At 35.9% G+C, this 25,056-nt stretch overlaps 1 non-coding gene across 1 annotated transcript; it reads left to right on the forward strand.

The window, feature by feature from the left end:
• Positions 1 to 3,290: 3,290 nt before the first annotated feature.
• Positions 3,291 to 3,396, forward strand: LOC141616101 (small nucleolar RNA R71). The gene has a single exon (XR_012530474.1). It is a non-coding gene; the product is annotated as a small nucleolar RNA R71 (small nucleolar RNA).
• The last annotated feature ends 21,660 nt before the right edge of the window (positions 3,397 to 25,056 follow it).

Consider the following 25,056-nt stretch of genomic DNA (forward strand, 5'->3'; position numbering starts at 1 on the left):
AATCATTAGTAGAGGCCGCTATCGAGGCGGGCGGGATTAGGTGTTCGATCAAAAGAGCTTCCTAATACGTACCCTCACTCCTTACTCCAGATCTCCGTGAGCACCCGTGTTCATTGCATCCACGAGAGTCATTCTAGACATAGAATGCTAAGGGTAACGATTGCTTAGTGTTCATGTCACTGCTTTATGTCTTGACATGACATGAGGTATTCGAACGGTTCCAATTTCCCATAAAAATTGGTGGCGACTCCATACAAAATGCAAACGCTTGTTTTCGACCTTCTCACCAAGCGCCCCCGTGGGCGGCCCGCTGTCCACAGGGAGGTGCATGCTGCTGTCCCTCAGGCACGGTGACCGGCTCAGGTAGGTCCAAAAGAATGGTAGGATCAATCAGATAGGTCTGGGGCTCAGGCCTAGGTATAGCACAGGGTTCCCACTCAGCCAAATGGTCAACAACAAGGAGATAGGCATGGTCTGGAAGTACCATCCACATAGATCCCCTCACTCTCCAGGCATAAGACCCGTCATCCAACTTCCTCAACCACCTATTCTGACGCCAATACTGAGCGTCCATGGTAGGAACTGTCTCCACATACTCATCCCCCTCAGGAGGTGGGGCCTCAAAATCAGCCAGTCGCTGAGCTAGGCGGGTCACTATAGCCCCACAAGCAATGTGTCGGGTCTCAGACTGTGCCATACGCTCCAGACTAGAGCACACTACCCCTGGAGCACTATAATAAAATGGCTTCCTACGGTGCAAGTTAAGGTAAGAAATAAGTAACATGACCTCATGAGAATTAAGCTTACTCACATCATCTCTCGCATACAACAAACAAGTCATCATCCTCAGGAACATACGAAGGGAAACATGCTGCACATCATTGATCAACATAGCACTGGCACTAGGGGTAGGTCGGCCAGTCAAGAAAGGAAGGTAAAGAGGGGAACCACTATTCTTAGCCACATCACTCAGGTATCCCGTCCCCTCCTCCTCCAAACCCAGATGGCCCGCAAACTCATCCAAAGTCAGCTCGTGATCCTCATTCATGAGACGGAAGGAGACGGTCTTCTCCTTCTTATCATACTCATACGAGCTCAGGAATTCTAAGGTCAGATGGGGGTAGGACTTCTTCCTTAAATGATATAACCCCTCCATTCCCAAAATCTCAAATATATGAATTATGTCTCCCCTAATCCCCAAGGTCTCTAAAATCTCGGGGTTCACACACCGAGTAGGTCAGAAAGGACGCCTCATCAAGGCTACAAAGGATATGCCTCCACCGGTGGAACTACGGGTCCACTGCTTGACTGACCCGTCTCAAGTTGGACATTAGGACGAGTCCTCTTATTGGGTAGGCCTCTGGTTTTCACCATGCTGCAAGGGAACAAGCTTTAACCAAGAGATTGACACACCAACACTTACCGCAAAAGACGGACTGTTTTTTTTCAAAGGTAAACAAATTTTGTGAAGAACTTTTACGACAAATTTTATCAGAAAATTGCCAAATACATTACTCATTACATCGTTACCAGCTTCAAGTTGTCTCAAACTGAATGATAATCAACAAAACAGAGGGTATTTCGTTTTTAAACTTTGTCTTCTATTACACCTAGTGGCCGTGATATGCTACGGTCGGCCATCTGAACAGTCATATTTGTGCAATTAAACTTTGTCTAACCAAGTCTCTTAGCCAGAGACAATGGTAAGACACTCACGCTAGCACCAAGATCGCATAACGCGTTATCAATCAAATGGGTACCGATATGACACGGAATCGAAAAACTACCCGGGTCTGACTGTTTGGGAGGTAACTTATTCTGAACTAGGGTCGTCCCTACCTCAGTCAAAGCTACCGTCTCATGATCATGAATGTGCCTCTTACGCGATAAAATTTCTTTCATAAATTTAAGGTAAGAGGGTACCTGTGTCAGCAGTTCGGCGAATGGCATAGTGACCTGCAAACTTCTCAGGATTTCGGCAAATTTGCCGAATTGTTGATTAGCTTTAGTACTCTGCAGACGCCTCGGGAAGGGAACCGTGATGGGTATCTCGAGTCCCTTGTTCCTCTCTTCCAACGTGTCAGCCGGATCAAGCTCCAAGTCCTTCGGACGCTTCTTTCCTCTCGCACGAGGTCTTTCAGGTGATTTCTCACTCGATCGAGCACTAGCAGGCTCTCGATCAAGGTATTCCTTATCCATACTACTCGATCGACTAAAAATCCCATTCGATCAAGTAGTTTCTTCAACAAAGTCACTCGATCGAGCATAAATTTCACTCGATCGAGCAGTTCCTTTTTCCTGTTCACTCGATCGAGTAGAAATTCCACTCGATCGAGTACTTTCTTCAGCAATGTTACTCGATCGACCTCCAGAAACTAGTCGATCGAGTACTTTCTTAGCCGTCAACTCCTTTTCTTCACCAGAACACTGTTCATCAGCAGTTATAACCTTCCTCGGGTCTGATTTCAACACTTCCGGTCCCTCATATGAACGACCGCTTCTCAAATTGATTAAATTTACCGTCTCATGTGGATTTTTGTCAGCTTGTAACGGTAAATGACCCGGTTTCCTTGCAGATTGGTTCGCGGCTAACTGGGTAACTTGAGTTTCAAGAGCCTTGATAGATGCATCTTTCTGTTGATCACTCAGCTGCCACTGCTTTGTAACAGATTGCAACACCGTCTCTTTAGCTCACCTATCTCACTCACCCCTACGGAAGATGATGCACCGTGATTGGGAGGAGGGAATGAAGGAGGCTTCTGAAAGCCTTGTTGATTCTTATGTGGAGGAACATACGGCTGCTGCTGGTGCGGAGGAGGGGTAGGATTAAGCACATTTTGACTTGTCCACCTCAAATTGGGATGGACTGCCCCTTGGTTATTATAATAGGAACCGCCTCCTTGCCTATATTGTTGAAAGGCAAGGACCTGTTCCTTCTCTAAGAAGATGACCAACAAGATATGGTCGTCGTTGCTACCACACCTCTCACATGTGACGTTCTCCCCTCTAGTAAGCAAATGGACCGTCTGAGGCTCCCCAGCAGAATGTAACTCCAACTTGTCAAATCTAGCATTCATGGCTTCCAGCTAAGCCACGACTTGCTTATCAACTGCATGAACTGTCCTAATACAATCCCTCGGGTTTCCATACTCAGCACTGTGATTCGCCATCTCTTCAATAAGGGCCCATCCCTTATCATCGTTAGTGTTCTCTTGGAATCTCCCATTAGATGACGCATCAAGTATGGCTCTATGATCATCATATAGCCCATTGTAGAACTGGATAGACAGAAACCATGGTGAGGAATAGACCTCACTAACTTCTTGAAACGGGACCATGCTTCATATAAAGTTTCATCAGGTGCTTGCTTGAAACTTGTGATCTTTGCCCTCAGCTGATTGGTGCGCTGTGGAGGGAAATATCTCTTGTAAAAAGCAAGAACAAGGGTCTCCCAGTTGGTAACCCCTGCGGCCGCGCGGTCCAGATTAGTCAGCCACTCCCTGGCTGAGTCAGTCAAAGAAAAAGGAAACAACACCTCCTTAATCTTGTCTTGAGTTACCCCCTTTGTGGCGGGGATAGTAGAACAGTAGTTCGTAAAGACCTCCATGTGCTTCCTCGAGTCTTCACCTACCACACCTCTATAGAGGTTTCTCTCCACCAGATTGATATAGGAGTGACGGATGTCAAATGTATTCTCATCCTCAGTCTGGAGATTGAAACCCTTTGGAATTGAGGCTACTTTAGGCTCCGAGTGACTAGCAATGTTCGGCATCTTTACTTGTTGATCGGCAGAAATAGGAATGTCTTCTACTAAAGACTGGTCTTCTGCGAAAAGAAAATGTTGAAGCTCTGGTTCGAAAGTACTCAAGGCTTCCTTTCGTGATTCTCTTTGCAGACGGAGTCTATGCCTAAATAGTCTCTCCGCTCAATCACCGCAACTAACTTAAACCCGTCTCGACACGGGCATAAACAACACCGAAAGAAAATAAATAAGAACTGCCTCAAGGAATAAAAATTCCCCGAGACGGATAAAATAAACGAAACAAAGACAGATAGGGCAATTGCCTCCCGAACGGCGCCAAAATTTGACAGTAATTTGTCGTATACCTATCAAAAATAAACTAACTAAACTAACTATATAGCTAGGGAAGTCAGGTCGATCTCCTCAGGGAGGCAAGATATCTGTAAAAGTCCGTCTATTTGGTCACAGATGGGGGGTTGTTTAAATTGGTTTTCTAAACTAAAAGCTTAAAGGAAAGAGAAGCAGATAAAAGAGCAGTAAAGGCAGAGAAATAGGATTAAACTATCAAATAGAGAAGGGTCATGTCAGTATTTCGGTTCACTACGGTAGTCCAGTGACTCAACTGTAAACAACTTAGACAAATTAATGCGAGACGGATATGGAAAGGTCCTTCCGGTCCACTTTCTATCCTAAACTTCCACTAACTTAACTTTCGTCCTCGTCAGGGTAGTCTACTGTTCATAGCAGGCCTATTTAGTCCAATCTTCCAATCTAGGATTAAGTTTAGCCAGATTAAAAGGGGTGACTCAGAAGCGTACACTCAACTAAGTCGGTAAAATACAGTTAAATTGCTATGGTGACAGAATCTCACAATTAATTCATCTAAACTATTCACTACATCGTCACATTTCTACCGTAGATCCCCTAATACCAACATGAAACAAGTTTAGTTACTCATATCGCTATTAATACTATCAAAAGTAACAGTAGATAAATAACCAACATTCAACATATTAAAACGATAATTAAATTGCATAAAAGTGGATTAAGGTAGAATTTAAATAGAGCAAAACAAAGAATTAAAGTAAACGAAATAGAGATTATTATTAAGAAAGGAGAAAGAGATTACAATCGTGAGAATCCGGCGTAAAGAACAATCAAATCCGAGCGAGAAAACCCCGAAAACAAAGTTACGGAGAAAAGGGAAAAAGCAACGTAATGTGTTTTCTGTGAAAGCTAAAATGATCGATGATAAGATTAAAAGATTGCTAATGACCTAGTAAAGTTGCGTTTAAATAGAAAATAAACTAAGTCCAAAAGCTAAAACAAGCTTACGGGCTAATTAAAGCCCATGCCAGACCAAACCACTCGATCGAGTAGAATAAATCCACTCGATCGAGCAAAACTCCAGAAAATATACTCGAACGAGTAGAATAGTTACTCGATCGAGTAACCTCTCTTTTCAGCACTTCTTGATCGAGTATGAAAGTGCTCGATCGATCAACCAATGACGTAGAAACCATTCGATCGAGTAATAAAACCACTCGATCGAATGTTCTTCCTTCAAATCAGCTTAGACTCGTGCCCAACTGCCTCGTAAACCGTGCCTTCACGCATCCCAATGCAGAAACTCATTCTAGAAAATCCCGTCTCCTCAAAATGCATGCAAAAAGGACGAAAAATGGTACGATTCCACTACTTTCACGTTCATTTCTACAAAACGGACAAAACTAACCAAAGTAGCCAATTCGGGGCATAATACTATATAAACAGTACAAAAATGCATGGAGATACGTGCTAAAATAGGCTAAAAAGACTATACATTATGCACGTATCAGCAACGATCCAATCTGGTTCAGCTAAAGCTTCTTTGATGTTGGTTGGTTCAATAGTGGAGAAGAAGGAGTATAAGGAACAAAAGTTACGTTGTTCAATGATCTTCAAGTTTGAACACCCTTCTTTAAACTTCCAAGAATACTCTCCATGGGATGAGAATCTTTATATCTCCATTTCTTAGAAGTTGGAGGCACATCATCATCATTTGAACTGGGGTCACCTTCTTCGAATGACTGAGATCCCAGAATTGTTCCCCCTGAATCCGATCCCGGAGTTATAGTAGAATAAGGTATAACTCTTGATTCTATACTTTGGTTTGGATTTGAAGTTATAGCTTCATCAGTTATAACTTTAGTTTCCAAATTCTTGTTTTTAGAGGAGGTTATAGTATCATCTACTATAATCTTAGCTCTCTTTCCCTTGTCATTTGAAGGACTTCCAAGTTCACCATTAGTGCCTTTAATTTCTTTATCTTCCTCATCCAGCTCTGGAGGATCATTTCTAGAAAGACGGAAATCTGGTTCATTCATATCTTCTTCCTCATTCTGTTCAGGTTTATCAAACATATTATTCTCATCAAAGATAACATGAACACTTTCTTCGATGCATAAGGTTCTCTTACTAAAAACCTTATATGCTTTGCTATGATTAGAGTAGCCAACAAATACAGCTTCATCACTTTTGGGATCAAATTTGCTTAATCTATTTTTACCATTATTATGGACAAAACATTTACTCCCGATGCTATAACGTAGATGTGATATGTTAGGTTTACGTCCTCTATGAAGCTCATAGGGAGTCTTTTTGAGAATAGGTCTAATCAAGGCTCGATTATGAACATAGCATGCAGTACTAATAGCTTCAGCCCAAAAATTACGAGGTAGACCACTACAGAATAACATTGTGTGTGCCATATCCTCTAGTGTTCTATTCATACGTTCAACAACACCGTTTTGTTGTGGAGTTCGTGGTGCAGAAAAGTCATGTCCTACACCGTTTTCCCTACAATATTCTATAAAAGCATGATTATCAAATTCGGTGCCGTGATCCGTACGGATAGAAACTAATTTTGATTTATACTTATTTTGGGCAAGCTTCATTAGAACTACAAACTCTTCGAAAGTTTTATCTTTTGAATTGAGAAAGATTGGCCAAACATATCTAGAGTAATCATCAACTAGAACGAAGACATACCTGGATCCGCCTCTACTTCTTACCTTCATTGGGCCACATAGATCCATATGCACGGGTTCTAGTGGTTCATTGGCGCTTACCACTGTATTAGGTTTGAATGATGATCTCACATGTTTGCAACGAGAACACGAGTCACATAAAGTTTAGTGATCAAATTTGATTGAGGAAAGTCCTTCAACCAAATCTCATCTCTTTAATTTATTCAAAATTAATGAACTAATGTGAGCAAATCTTTTGTGCCAAAGACAAGGATCATCCGCTGTAAATTTCATGCATGTAAACGAGTTAGTAGGAATATTATTTAAATCAATCATATAAACATTCCTTTTACGCTGCCCTTCAAGCACAACACTACTTGTTCCTTCAATTATTATCCACCAAGAATCTGAATAAAAAACAACTTTATTTCCCTTGTCACATAATTGAGAGATACTCAGTAAATTATGCTTGATACCACTAACAAGATAAACATCACTAATAGCATGAGAAGAGGATATGCCAACTTTACCAATACCAATAACCTTACCCTTCTTATTGTCACAAAATGTAACTTTACCTCCGTCGAAGGGTTCAAGTGAAAGAAATAAATTAACTTCTCCAGTCATGTGCCTTGAACATCCACTATCAAGGTACCATAGATTATTTTCTTTCACCACAACATGCAAAATAATTAGATACATTTTTTAGGTACCCAAGCTAAGTTTGGTCCTTTGACGTTAGTCACTCTAAAAACTAAATCTTTTCTAGCCTAACCTTGTCTAATAATCTTTCATTTTGTAAACGAATAGGCTTGTCTAGGAACCGTCTTTGGTTGTATTTTGGGTTCTTCTTGACGTAGACTTTCAGGTTGCTTTGGGGAAGCCTTAGTTTTGAAAGACTCTTTAGGCTTAGGTGATTGTTTTGATTCGGTAGCCTTCTTAAAGTCAAAGCCCATATCATAGAACCAACGATGATTATTGTTACGTTCTTCACTCGTACTAGGTTCAGATAGGAGGAAGTCATTATCCTCTACAACAGTGCCAATTGATTTAACAAAGTTGATTCATTTTCTTAAATCCTGAACGTATTTGACACAGTTTTCTTGGATATGACCCGTATGACCACAGTAATTGCAAATCAAATATTCTGGTAGATTGACATATTTTCTCTTCCTAAAATCTCGTTCGGAAGGAGTTGATTTGTATTTAGAGTGGTCTCTACGACCATAGCACTCATGTCCTAATCCCATTTTTATATTATCCGATTTCTCAGTTAGGAAGTTTAGGACACGTGTGCTACCTTCCCACTTTTCGTGGACCTTTCTAGCATGTAAGAGTAAGTCTTTTAAAGACTGGATCTCTTTATTGCATTTGGAATGGTCTGAGTCAACAACCTTGGGAGGATGAGTCTCTTCATAATTGTCACGAAAGTTTTGGAATATCTTGTCAAGAACTCGTACCATTTCAGTATGCATTTTTTTTGTATTTAATAGTACGGTTTGGGATTCCTTCAATTGTTGAGTTAGAGAGTCAATTTCCTTCTTTTGATCTGAGATCACATCTTCTCTAGCTGTAGCCTTTGACTCAAGAAGCTCTTTGACTTTCCTCAATTCTAAGTTTATAGCTTCACTAGCTGTAACCTTAGCTTGAAGATGCTTAATGTTGAGTTTCAGATCTGAGGTTATAGCTTCATTAGCTATAAGTTTAGACTCAAGAACCTTTTTCTCAGCATTTGTCACATATGAAGTTGTAGCCATATTGGCTGTAACTTTAGATTTGAGCTTCTTGGCCTTGGCTTTAAGGAGATGATTCTCTTCCGCAATATCGAGAATTTGTTCTTTTAAATCTTTCAACTCCAGATCTTGTTCATGACATTTATCAAGAGATTGCTCAAACTATTCGATTAAAACATTCTTAGACAATTTCTTAACGCTTTTCTTAAGTGCAAGATAGCTTACCTCTTCTTCTTCTTCTTCTTCTTCTTCTTCTTCTTCTTCTTCTTCTTCTTCTTCTTCTTCTTCTTCTTCTTCTTCTTCTTCTTCTTCAATCTCCTATGAAGCAGCAATAGGAGTCCACGCTATCTTTATCATCGTCTGAAAATAGGTCAAGGCTTACGTTACTTAGGCATAGGTTAGCAACGTCTTCTTCTTCAGATCCTTCATCGTCCTCCGTGTCAAGATCTCCCCAACACGATGCCATCATTACTTGTTTGAACTCTTTCTTAGTCTTCTCACGCTTTGCTTCGTCTTTAATTTTCTCCCATGTGGGACAATCCTTAATCATATGACTGGATTCTTCGCACTTGAAGTATCCTCTATTAGCAAACGTATTCTTAGACTCAGAATTTTTCTTATTATAGGACATGTTGTTATTAAACGATTTTGCTTGCTTATTTCGAAAAAATCTTTTATTGAATCGTTTAGCAAACAAAACCGTTTCGTCCTCTATTTCAGCATCGACATATTCCTTAGCAGAAGCCTGTAGAGCCATGCTCTTACTGTTACTGGACTCGGCCTCATCGTCATCCAGGACGAGTTCATAAGCCATAAGAGCTCCAATTAGTTCTGCATAAGGTAGAGAGGTGAGATCTCTAACTTCCTCCATAACCGTGATCTTGGGACGCCATTTCTTGGTCAAACTCCTAAGTACTTTCCTAGCAATATCCTCGAAGTTAAAAGTTAGAAAATCGTGCTGACATGCTATCATGCTATCGAATGATTCATTCTTTTCCATTTCTTTTCTATTTCTTGGTCAAATGCCATTTCTTGGTCAAACTCCCAAGATTTTTGAGCTCATTAATGATAGTAGAAAATCGTGCTGACATTCTATCGAGTGATTCATTCTTTTCCATTTTAAAAAGTTCGTATTTTTGAATCAGTAAGTCAATACGATATTTTCTAACAGCTGACGTTCCTTCATAGGCCAATTCAAGACCATCCTATCTTTCCTTGGCCGAAGTGCAAGAACAAAAACGATCGAATTCAGTCGATGTCATGTCGTTTTGAAACAGGCTTATCGCTTTCGAGTTTTTTCCAGCCTTCTTGTAATCAGCCTCAATATAGTCTTCTTCTTTCTTCTCATAGGTAGTGCCTTCAGTAGACCCAACGATCAAAATTTTATTTGGTCCGTTTTAACGATATTCCAGCACTCCCAATCATGTCCTTTTATGTAGTGTGTCATCATGTTTTTCCATAGTCCATAATTCTTCCCATCAAAGATAGGACACTTCAGATACTTGGAATCCATTTCACAGATGTAAGGCAGCAGAATTAAAATAAAATAAAAAGATAAAGAGATAGACGGATCAGCCTCTTTGCGGTTAGGCAATCAAGAGCACGAGGCTCTGATACCAATTGAAGAGTCTATCCAAGTCGAAATACTCGAGAGGGGGGTGAATTGAGTATTTAAAAACTTATGCCCACTTTTTATTTTATATCTAAATATTAATTACTTAAAGTTTATTGATTAAATTTTAACTAATTAACTAAACGATTTATAAACGTAATGAAATGAACGATAAAGAAAATTTCAAGGACACACGATATTTGAAGTGGTTTAGCTTCACAGGTTGAAGCCTGCGTCCACTATTCTCGATTAATAATTTTAGTACCTTTCTCCGGATTACAAAATTATCAACCCACTCGTATAAGTAACTCTAGCTATAACTCAATTTGAATATCACTAGATATTCGGTTTTGACTATCTTAAGTTACTAAGAAAGCACTTGATTGTTCTTCTAGGTGTTCACACAATTGAACGAGTAGAAACAATATGAAGTACTATTATCTTATAACGTAACCTTAAGAATTAATACGCAAATTAAAGAGCACGATTTTTCGTAAAAGATTTTCAAATGCAAAACAAATAAAATACTCGATTAGAATTTAAACTCAATTTGTTTGCAAGGAATTTTTATATTTCGAAAAGCTTATTTGGATCAATGAACATCATGCGTATATATAGTAGAAGAGAGAAACTAGGGTTTTGGTCGAAACCCTAAGTATGCCGTGAGGCATGGTAGTTTGTCTCATAAGAAACAAATCTTATCTCTTCTTAATTTAATCTACTAAATATTTTGATTAAGTAAATAAAGTAAATCTAATATAATTGATAAGATATGAAAATATCTTATAGCAATATATTATGGATTTGACCTAATAATATTTACTTGCATAGGGAGTTAACTCGGCATCCACACGGCTCATAAGCCCATCTTAGCCGAAACCCTAGGTCAAAATATCAAGGAGTAGATTAGGGTTAGGTTTAGATAACTTAGCCAATCCTAGGTAGCATGACGACTCATAAGTCGTTTTACTAACCAATAGGATAATGTAAATTATTCATTTTAAGCAAACCGTATTTCATCTCTATTATATACAGACATGATTTCGAAACATATTTGAAAAATTTTATGTTTTGAAAATTGATTTTAAAATTATTAAAATCGTGCCTTTAAAATGCAACCCAAAGTTATAGAAGAAATGGCTATAACCTTAAGTTTGGTAAATAAAGTTATAGGTGAAATAGCTATAATTTTATCTTCCCAATATTACTTCTTAAGATACCATTATTAGACGATGTTCTATACTAGCTAATCTTCTTAGAGATCTTCAGTGGTAGGATCATCTCTTTATCTTGATCATAAGCTCTTCATCTTGAGCTTGTTATAGACTTGATTGAGCATTTTGCTTGAGTGATCATCATACTTGAAACTTGTTACAATTACTATGACGTTTTAAGAATCTTCAATGTTATAGCTCAAGCCGCTATAACATTACTTGAACGTTGACTTCACAAATCTTCAAAGTTATAGATAAACCAACTATAACTTTGCTTGTCAATGATGTAACCATGCTTAATCTAACACGACTAAACAAACGATTACAAGCACAAGTATATATATATATATATATATATATATATATATATATATATATATATATATATATATATATATATATATATATATATATATATATATATATATATATATATATATATATATATATATATATATATAAAATTAAGCACACTTTTGTCATTATCAAAACTTATCATATATCTATATGGTCCAACATTGGCTTACAAAAATTGAGTGACCCCTACGCCTAGCTCCTGCCGCACTTAGTTCTATCATGGTTTTCACTATTACTAATTTTTCACTATGAATATTGCTTTCTGGAATACGAGAGGTACTAAAAGAAAGAACTTTTGTGAAGAAATTAATTTTCTTTGTTCTTCAAACGGAATTAAAAAATCTTAGCTATATGTGACATTAAATCAGTTAATATGCCCGACTCACTTTTAATTACCAAATTTGGATTTAATCAATGTGATTTTATTCAAAGTATAGGTTTGTCCGGAAGTATTTGGTTACTCTGGAAACAATCTGTTTTCGTGAAGTTTTCAATAAATGTTTCTTTTAAATCAGAAAGGTGCATTGCTTGTGAAGTTTGTGACTTATCAAAGAACGTAATTTTTTGCCTTATATTTGTTTATTCTCCGGCTCAACCTGCTGAGAAGACTGAATTTTGGAATGATTTCCAAAACTTTATCATCAATCTTAATTTACCTTTCCTATTGTTAGGGGATCTTAACGAGATTAAGAATCCTAGTGAAAAGGAAGGGGGTGCAAAGGTTACTAATGCTCGTTGTTTAAGATTGGTTAAGTTTCTAAATAATACCAATTCTATAGATCTCCCTTTTCCTGGTAATTTTTTTATTTGGAGAAAAAAGAAAACCGGTTCTGATCAAAAATGTTTTTGAAATTCTTGATAGAGCTTTAGCCTCTCCTAGTTAGATTAGTTGTTATCCAAACATGCAGTTTGTACATCATGCTTTTACTAGCTTTGATCATTGTCCTATCTTTGTGAAGTTTCATGATCAAGTTCATACGAAAGCCCCTCCTTTTCGTTTTGACCTCATGTGGACTCTCCGGAATGATTTTAGTAAAATGGTCAAAAGTTGTTGGCAATATCAGTTTCAAGGATCGTATATGTTCTGTCTTTCTCAAAAATTCAAAATTTTAAAACAAAAGGCTAAGAAATGGAATCAGTCTACATTTGGTAATATTTTTAGACAACTTTCAATTGCTGAAAAAAAGTTAGAAAATATTTAAAAACAACTACGCTCTTCTCATATTACCCATTTAGAAAACGCATAATTGAGATGGCTGAAAAAGCGTGATGCACTTCTTGACTATAAACGTGTCTATTGGCAACAAAAATCTCGTATAACCAAAGAGAATTTTGGAGATAACAATACCAAGTTTTTTCAAAGTTATGCCACGATTAGATGTAGTAGAAATGGTATTAAGCAGTTTATTAATAAGAATGGTGCTTGTATTACTGATCAAGAACTTAGTAAACAAGAAATTTCTGACGAGTTTAAACTTAGGTTCACAAAAAATCAACTTTGTAATTTCGACAAAAATGAGGATTTTAAGTCTATTAGTGGCTTAATTACAGATGAAGATAACAAATTTCTTATTAGTAATATTAGTATGAAAGAGGTTAAACAAACTGTGTTTAGTTTAGCTGCTGATAAATGTCCAGGTCCCGATGGATTTTCTGCCGAGTTCTTTAAAAAATTATTGGGATATCATAGGAAATTATGTTACTAAAGCAGTTTTAGCGTTTTTCCATTCTGGGAATATATTAAAAGAAGTAAATCATACTTTCATAGCATTGATTCCTAAAATTGAAAATCCTCAAACAACAAACCATTTTCGCCCGATTAGTCTTTGTTCAACAATTTATAAAATTATTTCTAAAATCACGGGTAGTCGTCTTCGAAGTGTCTTGCATAAGATTATACACCCGTTTCAAAGTGCTTTTACACCTAATCGGTCCATTCAAGATAATATTCTTTTAGCACACGAGATTTTCAAATCGTTTAAACGTAAAAAAGACAAAGAAGGTTGGATTGCAATCAAACTTGATATGGAGAAAGCATACGACAAGCTAAAATGGAATTTTATCGAAGAAACTTTTAAGCAAATGGGTTTTAATGCTAAGTGGATTTCATGTATTATGGCATGTATAAACACTATTTCTTACTCGGTGTTAGTAAATGGAACACTAGGAGACGTTTTTTAGACCCACTCGAGGCATTCGACAAGGAGACCCACTTTGCCATATATATTTATTATGTGCGCTGAGATTTTAGCAAGATCTCTACAAAAAAATAGTTATGTTAGCTCTAGTGATATTGGTATTAGAATTGGATTCGGGGTGGACAAAATTCCTTTTTCTCACTTTTGCGGATGACAGTATCATTTTTGCTAAAGCCTCTAACCAGAGTTGTAGAACTATTAAGTCTATTTTAGATAAAATTTTCACGATTTTCGGATAATTTGTTAATTTTGACAAATCCACTTTTCAATGCAGTAGGAATATTGAGCGTTCTCTTCGTGAATCCTTTAGAGGCATTCTTCATATGAACAAGGAAGCTCATTTGGGTAAGTATTTAGGATGTCCTATAATTGATAGCAGAGTGACTAAAAGTACTTTCGAGAGCATTATTTAATCTTCTTGCACTCAATTATCGAAATGAAAAGTGAATTCTTTATCCCAAGCAGGTAGACTAGTTCTTGTCAGTGCTAATTTAGCCGCGAAGGGAACTTTTCAAATGCAAAGCTTCCTCCTTCCTTCATCGATCCATAATAAACCAGATAAAATTAATAGAGACTTTCTTTGGAATAAGAATCCTTCCCAGCGTTCTCCTAATTTGATTGGTTGGCATAAAGTTTGTTTACCAAAGTCGTTTGGTGGTTTAGGAATTAAATCTACTAAAGCAGCTAATAAAGCTCTTCAAATGAAACTTTTATGAAAAATTCTTATGGATAAGGAAATTATATGGGTCAAAGTGGTAACTAAAAAATACTTGAGAAATTGTTCACTCTTTGATCATAAGCCTAATTCAATCTCTTCTTGGCAATGGCGCAAAACTATGAGTCTTCGGACTCTATTTAGAAAAGTGTTGGGATGGAAGGTAGGTAATGGTAGCAACATTAAGTTTTGGTCTGATAATTGGGTATTTTCACACCCATTTACAAGTAGTATGGTTGATGATGATAGTAACTGTGGTCTTAATCTTTTGGTTAAAGATTTCATAACCTCTGATAAACAATGAGATGTTTGTAAATTATCCAATTTAGTAAACAACGACTTTGTTAACCAGATTACTAACATTCCACTACCTCATAATGATATTCCGTATACCCACCTTTATGGGTTGTCCGTAGATGGAAATTTTTCTACCAAAACAGCAACATAGTTAGCAAAAGGTTTGTTCGATCAAAGTCTTGAAAAATGTGAATTTCACTAGATTTGGAAATTGAATATTCCTCCAAACTTAAATTTTTTCCTTTGGAAAGCCTGTGTTGATGGCCTCCCAACGAAAGACAGACTTCTTAAAAGTCATATTAATGTCCCACCTAATTGTGTTTTGTGCAACCATCATATTGAAAACAAAGATCATTTAATTTCTTCTACGAATGTCCCTTGATTGGTTCAATTATCCAAGATATGAATATTATTAGCTTTAATAATTTTTTGTCAAATTGTGATAATGTTACAAGTACAAGTTTTCTTATGAAACTCAATTATCTCAAAGATTTAATTGCAAAAGATGATTTCATTAAAATTATCTTTATTTGGTGGAATGCATGGTTTATAGAAATGACATTATCTTTAACAATGTTCATTTCAATATCAGCAAAATTATTATTTTATGTAATAATAGCATTAAGATCTGGAATGAGACTAGGCATAAGGATCTCAACAATCCCGAAAAAGACAAGTTAACTAAAATTAATTCTAGTAGGGAAGAAATCTGGTGGGAGAAACCTAGAAACGATTTCCTAAAGCTAAATTTTGACGGTTCGAGAATAGAAGACAATAAAGCTGCTTTAGGATATTGTATAGGAGATAATGGCAAAGTCCTTGTGTTAGGAGCAAAAAAGTGCGTATCTAATAGTATTCTTGTTGCGAAAGCTCTCACTTTCAAAGAAGGTGTTTTAGCCGCTAAACAGTTAGGAATTTCAAAGTTAATTGTGGAGGGTGATAATTTATGTGTTTTAGCCGTTAAACTGTAGAATTATTGATAACCCAATTAAAAGGTTTACAGGAGCTTTCTATACTAAGCCCAAAAAAAGGAAAGCAAAACAACGTATGAAAGACCAAAACAATGCAACCTGTTTATCGACAAAGGGACTTGGTCTATCGACAGACTACACAAGGTCGATAGACAAGAGCACAATGTCGATAGATAACATCACAATGCATGTCCTTCCAAAATAAGTTGTCGTGTCGTGCAAATTCACCAAAGTCGATCGACAATGGTGCTTGGTCGATCGACACTCAGTTATGGTCGATCGACTTGCGTCACACAATTTCCTGCAACACGCACCAAACTTCAAATGACCTGCATTTATTCGTTACTTGGGCAAATAGGGCATTTTTGGTGGCGTTGGAAAGCTAAGAGGATAAAATTTCACCTTCAATTGGAATCACTTGATTATCAGTTGTAAAACTCGAGTTATGGCTCTTCAAAGTAGGCACTAGTAATGTGAAGCTCTTATTTTACTTGATAACCTTCCTTACTTCACTGCGGACTCCAAGAGAATGATTTCCAAGCTCCATTTACATCAAGACTAAGAACGGGAGCTCATCTCACCGTTTTCGATAGGATTTGGCTTACATTTGCACATTTAGGCAAATAACCTGTCAAGTTCATAACATGTACCCAAAGTAGCAAACGCGGGGAATATAGCAATGAAATAGCATATAAAAAGCACAAAAATGCGCGCCAAAATAGATAAATAATCGCATATAAAAGGCACGCATCAAACCTCCCCAAACCAAACTCTTGCGTGTCCCCAAGCAAGCAATACACCCAAGACACAGAAAAGGGGACAAATGGAGCAACATATAACTCAAACCTAACTATACAAAAGAGTCGTTAAACCAATTTAATGCAATAGTACACCCTTGCTAAGGAATGAATTCCAAAGCTTAAAGCACAAGAATTCAAATGCAACCGAGTTAAACTAATGACCAAAGACTACCAAACCGTCGACCTTGCAAGACCATCTATGTCGGACTCTCACGGGTCACTCATCTCTCACTAAAGCACAAGGTGAGTATACTTTTTGTAAGAGAGAGAGGAAAATAGTCACTCACCTAACTACGACCTACAAAAGTATGTATGCAATCTAACATGATAGATATCTCTAGCTACCGTACACATACACTCCAACCAAATTAGGTCCATGACACATGCCGAGGACTTACATATGAATGTGAGGTGAGGTAAATGGGTAAGAAGGGGAAAAATGATTTGGATATGTGGAGGTAGAAGTCAAGCTAGCACCAAACACAACCAAAAGTAAATATATTCCACTTCTAATCCAACATCTAAAATTAAGCACAATGCCAAATGTGGCATAAACTCACTCACAACCACAACAATACCCCTCCCACAATAAATAGAATGAACATAGGAGTAATATGAATTTCCATTTTTTCATCTTTTTATTTTTCTCATTTCTTTCTTTTCTTCCTTTCTTTTCCATATTTTTTGTTTTTTGTTTTCTTTCTCTTCTTTTTTTTCTTTTTTTTCCATATTTTTCATTTTCATCAATTTTTTTTTCACCTTCCTTCCAACACAAAAGCATTCTTCATAGATTGACCATAACGAGACTTCCAAACTTATCAACAAGATTAGCTTGACAAGGGTAAGCCATATAGGAATGTAGTTGAATAAATGGGTAAAAAGCGCAAATTTGGGTAATGTGAAGCTAATAGGTTAAACATAAAGGAAAGGTCGTCTCTCCACATGTGTCACCACCACAACCAGAGTGTATGTAGGCAAAAAGAGACAAATTTCATGTTTGTGCAAATTAATGTTACATGCTTTGTAAGGAGTACTACGCACATCCTAAATGAAACCGGTCATGAATGTCACCAATTTATTAAGCTCTAAACCTTAGAATTTGTAAGTAGTTCGCCAACATATAGGTCAAGTCTATTCCTTTGGTAGAAATTATCAAAAACACATAGATTATGCAAATGAATTTTTCAAAATAGAGTGTCAAACAGTACAAGGCTTAAACGAGCTAGCAAGAGTATAAAAGCAATGTCATCATTGTTATATAACCACTCCGACTCAACCTAAGACTCAAGCTAAATGCAAACATAAATACAAACATGTTTTTGTATTTTTGAAAATTTTCAATTTTTTTGGTTTTTTTAAATAAATGCATGCAAAAATGCAATAAATATGCATATGGATGCAAACAGACATATGTATACCCTCCCCAAACCAAATCATACAATGCCCTCATTTTATTCATCAAACAACAACAGCATCAACATATAGGGGAAAAGGATATACGAACAAGATGAATGCAAATGAAATAAAGCAGATGAAATCAAACTTACAGATTTATACAATACGGACCTCCCCAAACCAGCCAACAATAAGGGGAGGTCGTACAACCCGGGTTGCCTCCCGGTCAGTGCTGGTTTCAGATAGGTCCCGCACGACCTTGCTAGCTTACCAAATAATTACCCAAAAATGTGCATAATCAAAACAACTCAGAGCTCACAAAAGTCGGTCGAAAATCTGCGCATGTGCTATACAAAAGCATAAGTAGCACCAACATATAATAGGAGCATATAAAAACAAAGTTAAAAACCGTCTCAACTTGCTGAACTTTCTTTGACAGCTCTTGTAATAATCAACCAAATTATTCCACCCATTAGCTAAGCATGGACCATCAAAGATCAAACCATAAGGCATAAAAGACAAACGACCGACTCCAACGTCGACAACCAACATGTTAGTATTTTTCATCACTAATTCATATGGGTTGGGAGGTCTACCTCTACTGCTGTCAAAAGAAGAGGGAAAATTAAGGAGCACTGAAGCATTTAACATCGAAACCAAGCGAGTAGAAACTTCACAGTTAGACGGGTATTCTATGTGAAATGGGGGAGTCAAGTGCAAAGTAGGAGAAGGTGGGTAGTCATCCCAAATGCAAGGGGTGGTAAAGTCAATTGTGTCAAAGGGGTCTCCCATGATAATCTCATATATTATATCGTCATATGTGTCCCATTTGACCTCAAGACCTTCCAATCGCACGTCCTCACTCTCCTTAACGCAAGACTCATCACAAAAGGGGTTCTCTAGGGAGTCCATCAAGTCTTTTTCATGTGGCTCACTATCTGTAAAATTATCATAGAGGGGTTCTAGATTACCCTAAAAAAAGGGGTTATCAACTGAGCATATGGTCTCCTCCTCTATGTTCCCGTTAATATCTTTTTCATTCTTTAAAATGGTTTCTATGGTCTCTCCCACGGCCTCATCCATGTCTGACTGAAGTGAGAAAGTGGGTTTAATGCTCTCAATGGCAAACCAGTCAAAGAACTCCAAAACCTCATTGACAGGTTTCCCACTGAAGTCTCCCTTACCTATTGAGTTGAGGTATGCTCGTGTAGGGTCATTTACACCCTGGATAATAGACAAACAAATCTGGAGGGCAGACAAATTTCCATGATTTATTGTATCGAGCCATTCCTCGAACCTGTCTATATATGCACCAAAAGACTCGTTCTCATCCTGCGGAAACCTGATGGTAAGTAGCATGAGAACGGTCTCAAGGAACTAAAGTTCCCTGAGACAAAAAAAAAACAAACTAAAATTAAACAAATAGAAATACGCCGCCTCCCCGGCAACGGCGTCAAAATTTGATACGGCTGTCGCAACCTATCAAAAATAAACCAACTGGTCTCTAACTAATATAGTTAGAGAAGTCTGGATCGTATCCACATGGAGGCTTTTAGCATTTTACTTGTCAAATTAAGTCTGTCTAAGTAACCAAATGGGGTTTGTTCGTTTTGTTTTACTAAACTAAAAGTTGTAGAGAAAGAGGATTAAAAAGCGAGGAACTGAGTTTAAATATAATAAGAAGAAGAGCTAGGACTTCGGTTCACCATAGAAAATGGAACAGTCAAATCTAAGGTCAAGGGTCAGTCATAAGACGGTCTGCAGGGTCATGAAAAGGTCCTCTCGGTCCGCTTTTCGCCCTATAATGCTTCTATCCGGGCTCTCGCAACTTATTAGGGCACTCTATTGTTTGTAGCAGGTCTAACTCTCACCAGGCTTTCGATCTTAGGTCAGAGTTTACCGGTTCAATTAACTAGTTACGTGCACTTAACCAATTAATCACAATTATTTGCTACAATTAACAATACAGAAACAGTAATTATGCCAGAACCATAGCCTAATATAAGACCGTCACAAATCCATGGCTCCCCTGGTCCTAGCAAGGGAGAAATTAACTACTCATAATAAAAATAAGAAATTCAATAACAATTGATGAAATTAAAAGAGAACTAGATTTTGTGCCCGTGCGATGCACGGTAGCTAAATAGTGTTTTGCTTTTAAGTGAGCTTGTGAAAAATAGAAAGTAAATAAGATAGGTATAAGATATATCATGTATACTTATTCTAACATTCGTGCATGTGAAAATTGTAAGGTTTTCGTCGTTAATTATCTGATATATCAGCAGGGGCGAAGGGAGTAGGTAGCAAGGGGTAGCGGCCGCTACCCCATTTGAAAAAAAAATCAATAAATAAGTCGCGTTTTAGCTACCCCAAATGTGATTAAGGAAAGAATAATTATAATGAAGCGCATAAGTTAAACAGCAAAATAGATGTGCTTCAGTGGTAGAAATAGTTGTGTCCCAGTCAAAATGATTGGGGTTTGAAACCCACTACCGTCAATGTTTTGGTTATTTTGGACTTTTTCAATGACCTTATTAAATGTTTCTTTGTTTGGGTAGGTAATCTCAAACAAATCCATAAACTTCCTTATTAAGTTATTTAATATACGTGATTTACTTTTGGTTATTGAATTTATTTAGCTTTTGCTAATTTTTAAAATTGTCAATATTCATTATTTTAGGATATTAACTATTAAGGATTTATTTTTGCCCTAAAATGGTAAAATATTCTTTTAATGACGGAGTATAAAGCCCGACCCATAATAATGTAGAAAAATAAAAGTACAGATAACAAGTTGAATTTTAAGAAAATGTTTATCCCATTACATTAAAAAATGTTCAATTCGTTGTAAATTACAATACAAAAATCAAAATTATTTTTAAAAGATAATATATACAGATAAGTTAAAATATAAAATGAAACCTTCATTCAATCTATTACAATGCATCCATTTGATTATATATTGTTAATTTGTAATTTGAATTTTTATATGTTGCATAGTACGAAATAACCTATTTTGGATTTCCAATTTTCAAATAGTATAGCCTTAGAAATTTGCTACCCCGGACAAAAAATCCTGGCATCGCCCCTGTATATTAGTGTAATGGTTGAGATAGAAATTTGCCAATTATTTGTTTACGACTTTTGTATGAACGTGAATGACTTCAATTTGATTATAGATTAGTCAAGTGCCTGTTATTAAAGAAAATTGAGCTGATGAGTATGAAGCACGGGCGGATGCAGCCCGTATTTCCTAGGGCTATAGTCCTAGATAAAATGTCAAATAAAAATAAGTAAATTAAGTTGACATAGTTACAATGTAAGCACAGTTGGTTGTTGTGTTGTCTACCAGCCAAATGATTGGGGTTCAATCCCTATTGGAAGCATTTTTTTCTAATTGCTTATTTAATTTTTCTAGTCATCATTCATTAATACCCAACTTTATTTATTTTGTATTTTGTATAATTCCCAATACATGAGCCTTCCCTAGTTTTTATTGCCAATTATCACAAACTCCAATATTATGTATTTGTCTTTATCAAAATCCAAATTAAATAGAGTAATTATTAATTATGTTATATTTTCATCATTATAAAGTGTTTGATTTATGAAAAAATCGTTTATTCCCGAATTAAAACTTTTTTTTGTAAAGCATGCTTTTTTTTTTGCTAATCTTTACAAGATTGTCTTATCATGCTACATTTTAATGATATTAATCATATAAGATTAATTAAAATAGTAAATATCCGTCGACGTCTCAATAGAAAAGTATGTCACGAGTTGAATTTTTTTTTTAAACCAAAACGTTTTCGTAGTCTATCATATTAGCACTAGATACATTTCAGTCCTGGCTCCGCCCATGGTATGAAGTATGAATTAGCTTACAATTTACAAATTCCTTGAAACCTATTACCTTACAAACTCATGGGGCAGTGTAACTAAAACAAAACTTGGCAAAATTGTAGGATGAAATCAAAAAAGTGAAGCCTTTTCACGATTGTATTTATACTAAAGATCATTCTCGAGATTAGATTTATGTAGAATTGAACTAAAGATAGGATAATATTTTTTAAAATAAAATATTACCGTCAAGTGGTATGAATGTACGTTTAATACCATAATTGAAGATGATAAGATAATATGAGGCATCACAAATTCTTATTTGTGACGAACATATCTACCGCGCCTTGTTACGGGTCAAATACTATTCGTGTGGTTAGATAATACAAAGTAGAGTGTCTTGGGGGTAACAATTTGTTTTGTCTTATCTACCCACATGAGGATTATTACTTGACCTATTGCAAGCTTGTAACGAATATGCCCACCAAAAGCACGAGTAAATAACCATCATCTCGTAAATGTATTTATATTTATTTCGACATGCAATATTAAGCCATTATTTGGTTTATTTTAGGATTAATTCCATATTACTAATCATATACATAAACATAGGATATTAACATCCAAATTCCAATAAAAATATAAATTTTTTGAAAATAGTATCCAATTTTCTATCTTCGATGACGCGTTTAGAAGTACTTTATGAAATATGGGCTCTCTAATACTCCTGTAAATCGCGCTTCGACTCTGCAATGCACATTCAATTAAAATAAAAAGCGACGTAGTAGTCTTAAAAAATAGAGAAAAATAGACTTCAAGATTTTAAGATATAGTTAATTCCAAATACAATTAATTATATTTTTCTGAAATTTATTAATTTAATTAGAGTTTTATTTACGAAATTTCGAAAAGGGATAATTATTTCAGGTTAAAGTAAAAATACTTTAATCATACAGATAGATTGACTCGATTTAAACCCGACTAATTTGAGCTATTTTTATTTATTTATGTGAATTTAGGCCCTGTTCTTTCTGGCTTATTTTCACCTACTTGATTCGATTCATTTCTCGATTCGATTCGATTCATTCGATTCGATTCGATTCAGCTCCATTCGATTCGATTGATTCGATTCACTCCATTCGATTCGATTCATTTCATTCAGCTCCATTCGATTCGATTCGATTCGATTCGATTCGATTCGATTCACTCCATTAAGTTCACTCATTTCAGCCTTACTCATCTTAAATTTAATAGTTATTATTAATTTTGTTATCAATAATACTATTTTTTTTAATATTATTCTTTATTATTATTATTATTATTATATTTAATAATATTGTTAATAATAATGTTAATAATAATTTATTTATTATTATTATTATTATTATGAATATTATTATTAAAATGAATAATATTGTTGTTGTTGTTGTTAAAATGAATAATAATGTTATTAATGTTAATAATAATATTATTTATTATTATTATTGTTATTATTATTAGTAGTAGTAGTAGTAGTATTGTTGTTGTTGTTGTTATAATTATTGGTATTATTATTATTAAAATTAATAACATTTATTATTAATATTATTGATGGGGCACGCCCAACCGACTTGACCCAGTAACCAATACGGGGTCATACAAGTCAACACGCTTGCCAACATGGTTACGGATTCGCTTGATACTCTACGAATCACGAATTGTTAAAAGCGAATTCTATCAACTCGATTCGAAAATACATATAACACATTTTCTATAAGCAAATCGCGAATCGATAAGGCGTATTCATAGCGAATATGGTAACTATGCTTGCCAGCCATCATTTAAGGTACACATAGAAATCTATAAATACCTCATTATTCACCCATCAATGGTAAAATACGTCTCACCAACAACTTCCTCTCTCTAAAAGTAAGACTACTCGAGCTACTATGAGAGGGCACGGAAACCTTAGCTTCAAGCAAGGTCCCAACTATCCAACATTACCGTAAGGCATCAGAGAAGGGCCTATTGCGAACCCTCTGAGGCCCTATTTGTTACGCGTGAAAGATCCATCCGGAGAGAGCAAGCATAGGTTCGAGGTGTCATCGTCTGAGAAGAGCGCGTTGACCCGACCAGTTCGAGCAACGCTTACTTGAGTGTTTTTATTCGAAACAATTATTTTTACTAATATCATTATTAATATTGACATTATTATTTATTATTGTTATTAAGAATATTATTAGTAAAAAATTACAATTTTTTCATTATTATAATTTATGATTATTCATATACTCCTCCCTCAATCCCGGTCAATTGTTGTCTTTTGATTTTGGCACAAAGACCAAGGAAAGAGGAGTGGCCAATTATAAAATGACAAGCGGACCAAATTGAGTGTGAATGATCAAATTGTTCATCAAGTTCATTCTTAAAATAGAAAGGACAATAATTGAATGAGACACTCCAAAATGGAATAGGACAACAAATTACCGGGACAGAGGGAGTATAATATTATAATTTTTTTCTTAAAAATAATAATTTTAGTATAAATAGTATTATACTATGAATATTATTATTATTATTATTATAGTTGATAATAACAATAATATTAAATATTATTATTATTAATAATATTAATATGATTATTTCGATTCGATTCGACTCAATTGACTTTATTCATTTCGATTCGATTCAAAGACAAATCTATTGATTCGATTCGATCATTCTCAATTCCATTGATTCGATTCGATTCGATTCACTCCATTCGATTCGATTCAACTCGATTCGATTCGACTCCATTCGATTCGATTCGATTCGATTGATTCATTCTAAAAAGCGAAAAAATGGCCTTAATGTATGGGTTAGCACATTGTGTGTCCACCATGACAAAGTAAATATGATCACGGTAACTAATTTAAGATTTTTGTATTTAAGGATTATATAATAACTCCACCCTTTATGATAATGTTATCTTTTTGAAAATTAGTTTGCGCTAAACTCGAGAGTAGTTTTCACTTTTATATCTGACACTCATAATTTCTATCTCAAATTGTATTGGGCAAGTTCGTATATGTGCCATAACCTAACTTTTGTAGCTATCCTCGGTGTCATGGTGGGTGTGTCGTTTATCGTCTTTAAATTGTTGTCCATGCTTCCTGAAAAATTAGAATTAAACCAAGTCAAAGTAAACAAAACACT

The sequence above is a fragment of the Silene latifolia genome, chromosome 11, assembly GCF_048544455.1.
Source record: "Silene latifolia isolate original U9 population chromosome 11, ASM4854445v1, whole genome shotgun sequence".
In the NCBI taxonomy this organism is placed as follows: domain Eukaryota; kingdom Viridiplantae; phylum Streptophyta; class Magnoliopsida; order Caryophyllales; family Caryophyllaceae; genus Silene; species Silene latifolia.